The sequence below is a fragment of the Stylophora pistillata genome, chromosome 5, assembly GCF_964205215.1.
Source record: "Stylophora pistillata chromosome 5, jaStyPist1.2, whole genome shotgun sequence".
In the NCBI taxonomy this organism is placed as follows: Eukaryota; Metazoa; Cnidaria; class Anthozoa; order Scleractinia; family Pocilloporidae; genus Stylophora; species Stylophora pistillata.
Genome location: NC_142523.1, coordinates 19,225,716 through 19,230,715, shown reverse-complemented (window position 1 = coordinate 19,230,715; position 5,000 = coordinate 19,225,716).

Sequence of the window (5,000 nt, the reverse complement as noted above, 5' to 3'; positions counted from 1 at the left end):
AAACAATAAGCCTGCATTCGTTTCGATGAGATTTTTGCGGCATTGGCGCTGAATTTGTTTGCTCAATGTGCTTACAGCCACGCCTCTTTTTTCTTACATGTACTGACTTTTGTCTTTTTCTTTTTTGTCTTTCTCCATCGACATTCTAGTCTAAAAAGAAGAACGACGGCAAATATCTTTAAGTGCAACTGAAGCCAGAAGTTGTTTACGCGATTGAAATTCATGGAGCAAGATGTTTTGCTGCAAGAATCTCTCGGGGGAGTCATTTAAGGTTACCGTGCACCTTCAGGGGTGTCTCGCGTGTAAGCGATGTAGCGCGTCTGGTTTAAACTGTAGATATCTAAACCCCTATATCAGATTAAAGCTTATTGGACTGACTATCACACTATACCAAAAATTTTGAAAAAAAAATTAATTGTCGAATTTTTCAAGACTACTAAATGCGAGCGCCCGAATCACCTTTTGAACGTAACATGTTAAAGCGAATTTTGTTTTTCGCTTATTTAATGAGTTCCTCCGTTTCCGGGGCAAAAGCGCTAACAAAACAAGTCTGCGATTTGCCGTATTCAATTTCAGTGAAATGTTACGGAACATTTTTGAAATAGGATTAAAAAAATGTGGAGTGATCGTACAGTCATCGTTCTTGAAAAAAAGTATTTAGAAATAAAAAATTCGGAGACCAGTTTTTGTTGTTTATATGTAAAACTAGCTATTGTCAAAATTTTAGAGCAATCGAACAAATTCCCTTGGACTTGTAGCTCTTAAAAGGTGATTCGGGCGCTCGCATTTAGAAGTCGTGAAAATTTCGACAGTTAATTTGTTTTTCAAAATTTTTGGTATAGTCTGATAGCCAGTCCTATCCTTGGGTTTCACCCACGTGACCAATACCTTAGCAACGGTTAATATCCGCCATCTTGGTGTCCCTCGAGCGTAAACAAACCGTATCTAACGAAGAGTTCATGTGAGAAAGAAGGGATGGTTTTATGCATTATTGTTGGCTGTTCGAGCAAAAGTGGAAAGCATAAAGACTAAGGATTTTTTCGTATAATAATTTAATAATTTTATTATCTCTATAGCGCAAAATTCATTATATATATGATCTAATGCGCTATACCTAAGATCATCACAAATCAAGGGGAAGAACAGGAGGAACTAGAAGTTGTTGTATGGTTCGAGGCTTGCGGCTGTTGTAGATCCTCGATTTTTTGGTCGAGCTTTTCTTTGAGCTTCTTAGCCGATGAGAAATCGATGTCTTTAGCCCTCGCATACAGCACTTCATTGACCTATGTCGGCAAAATCCATGAGCATTTTACCTGAGTGCAAGTAAGCTTGGGGTGTCACGAAAACTCACACCCCGAAAACTCAGACCTCAGACCGCAGACCCCGAAAACTCAGACTCCTCGAAAATTCAAGAGATAAACTCGACTCATGATCACTCCTGGTAATCCCGCGTGTATTTTGACCTTTTGGGTCTTGATCCAACTGAAGCAGCAAAAGCAAGGCCGCAAGTTGCACGTTTCGCAAAATCGTCCGATGGTTAAGTATTAAAACATTTTAGAGTGACACAAGACTTCATTTAGCTTAGATTTACCTCCATTTTTCCCGTTAATTTTGAACTTTTCATTCACAGTTAACGGGATCAAATGCGCTCGCTCCAACATCAAAGTATTAAAATGTGGCGTGATTTTGACGAGCCGAAAGGGACGTTTGTTTACCTTTTTGTACTTCGTTGCACAGATCCTTGTTGTCGCTCTGTTAAAATTCTTAAATATTTCGCGATAATAATGGATACAAACAGAGACTCGGCCCACCAGTCCCAAAACGAAGACAATTTTGCGACCCTTGGGCTAGAGTTCTTAAATGAGGCAGAAAGAGAAAAACAACGCGAAAGAAGACTCGTCATCAGCGCCGTCACGATTCGCTTCACTGAAGAATCACTCTTGATATTGTTGTCCGTCTTTCGCGTCGGATTTGTTGCATTGTTCCACCGGTTATATTATAAAAAAAATTGGTTCATGGTTTATGCTATGCACTATCGAATTATGGAGCACTTCGAAAGCTTGGAGAACACTTCGAGGGACCTGAGTTTTCGGTGTCTGAGTTTTCGTGACACCCAGCGAGCTTGCCATGAATTCTAGTAGTTGCCTCAAACATAAATAAAACACTTGCGATATGTGAGCATGACTCAGCCAGTCCAGCTTTGCATCCCAAGCAATGGGCTGACAAAATAGTCCCATCGTTTTCGGAAATGACCCAAATGTTCACCAAAGGATCATTCATATGCTGTGAATGCCAAACTCGTGCTCTCACGGCATACTTGCCGGCGATTACTTTGCCTACAACTGAGGTTACAAATCCCGACACCATTTGATTAAACGCCTCTAGACTCTTGAACGCCTTGAACTGCTTCTTGGTGTAGAAGCTGGTCTCAAGAACGTGGTAACTCAGGAAGTCCGACGCTTCCACAGGAGGCAAGCATTTTGGACTGAACTTCTCGGCTGGTATGCTTGCAGGGTCAACCCCAATGACCGAGATCTTTTGCAAACATCTTTCCTTCCAACTCTCTAAGCTTTCGGCATACTCAGAGAGCACTGGGATACCTTAAGATGAATGCCGGATACTTTTATCGCTTTTTTCTGTCTGGATATTCATGTAGTTGGCGAAATAATACGGCGATAAGAGAGAGGGCTTCACTATAGAAATCGACTAATTATTCATAAATTTGACACCCGAGGGACACCAACATGGCGGACACTAACTTCAGCAAAGCTTGTGACGTCACCTGAAACCCAACCATAAGCTTTAATTTGATATAGGGGTTTAGATATCTACAGTTTAAACCGGACGCGCTACATCGCTTGCACGCGAGACACCCCTGAAGGTGCACGGTAACCCTAAGTAGTTGACATTTTGTGAACGGCTACTTACAATAGCCCATTTCCCAATTACCCTTTGCCTCTTTTTCAAAACGAGGCCTGGTGCTCAACCATTCTTGTGAAAATGAGTTTCATTTGCATGTGAAGGAAAGTACCAGGACTCGTTTTGGAAATGAAGCCAAGGGTAATTTGGAAGTGGGCTATTTGGCGGGCTAATTAATTCAGTTCTGAAAAATTCAGGAGGCTCAAAAGGGTTTTTGTGACCGCGCGGAGAATGGATTCCAGGATACACGCAAACTAATTACTCGCGAAAGAAATAAGCGATGGGCGCCATGAGTGTTTCAAAATTGCCGGCACCTCTATTGTTTCCAGCGGAAGTGGTTGTTTGAGAAACAAAAATGGAAAGTTTACTTCTTGAATGCAGGTAAGAAAATGTTCGGATGGCAGGACTCTTGCCGAAAGTGGTCAAAAAAATTTTATTTGACGAGCGAAAGGAGGATGGTGAAGTCGACACCCCATCAATAAAGTCGCGTCGAGTGCATTCAGTAGATACTTTGTTCCGCAAAAAAATTTAAGGCGGCTCGTACCAGTTTCCTCGCGCGGGGAACAGATCACTCTTACATTACGCGCGAGAGAAACGTGGGAAGGAAGCACGAGATTAAAAGACGAAAATTTAAGGTGGCTCGTACAAGTTTCCTCGCCCGGGGAACAGGTCACTCTTGCGTGACGCGCGCGAGAGAAACGTGCGAAAGAAGCGCGAGATCAAAAGATGAAAATTCAAAACAAAGATGGCGGCGCGTGGAATTTTTTCTACTTCTGTGAGAAGTTTACCTAAGAACTTGTATTTGATGTGTCGAGCGGCCACTATGAATGCAGGAGATAGAAATTAATATAAAGAACACGATTTTCGGAGAAGTAAAGGTTGCTTCACTTCACATTTAAAAGAAATATTCAACCGATATGAAATCTTGCGACGGCGAAAAAAGAACTCAAGTGAAGGATAATCTACCTGAAGTGGAAGAAGACTTTGAAACTTAAAGGAAAATAATATGATATAGCCAGAAGTCATGTGTAGGATTTCTAAGATGAGCTCGGGAGGCTGTCTTTGACGGCTGTTTAATGATTTTCTTAGCAGTAAACGTCTGTAAACATCAGATCGTAGGTGCTCGCACAAGCACACGCAATTGTCAGCGGTAGCTAAAACAGATCACGAGCAAATGTCGATCTCATAGAATCCAGATTTTTAAAACGCGCGTGGAAATTGCTAAACTCACGAAAGCTACTGCATGAAAACCAGTCCGGTGACCCCTTCTTTTTATTGTTCCAATATGATAATAACTTCGAAAGGAATCATCAGAAAAAAAACTAGAAAATTCTACGGAAGGAAATTTGTGATGTGTGAAAATTGCCCTTTTTGTAGATTTTCTGAAATTCCGCTTTGTAGAATTTTTTAAAAATCTTTGTGCATTTTCCTTTTCAAGTGCCAAACGCAATCACTGAAAAAAATCAGGGGGTCACCGGGTTAGTTTTCGAATTATTTAAGCCACAAGCTAAAAAATGCGTCTGAATAAGCCTATGAAAGCGTTGCCATGGAAACTGCTAGTGACGAAATGACACTTATTTTTGGATAACCAATTATTATGTAATTCAACCCCGTAAAAGTGTTCAACTGGCCTTGGTCAGTCTTTCTGTTGTATTCTTTCAAAGTTACAAACCATCAAAAAGATGAAAACCGGTACGAGCCACCTTAAAACAAAGATGGCGGCGCGAGGATTTTTTTCTACTTTTGTGAGAAGTTTACCTAAGAAATTGTATTTGATGTGTTCAGCGGCCACTGTGTATGCAGGAGATAGAAACTAAGATAACGAAGACGATTTTCGGAGAAGTAAAGGTTGCTTCACTCCACATTTAAAAGAAATATTTAACCGATATGAAATCTTGCGACCACGAAAAAAGAAGAACTCAAGTGAAGGATAATCTACCTGAAGTGGAAGAAGACTTTGAAACTTCAAAGAAAATAATATGATATAGCCACAGGTCGAGTGTAGGATTTTTAAGATGAGCTCGGGAGGCTGTCTTTGACGGCTGTTTAATGATTTTCTTAGCAGTAAACATCTGCAAACA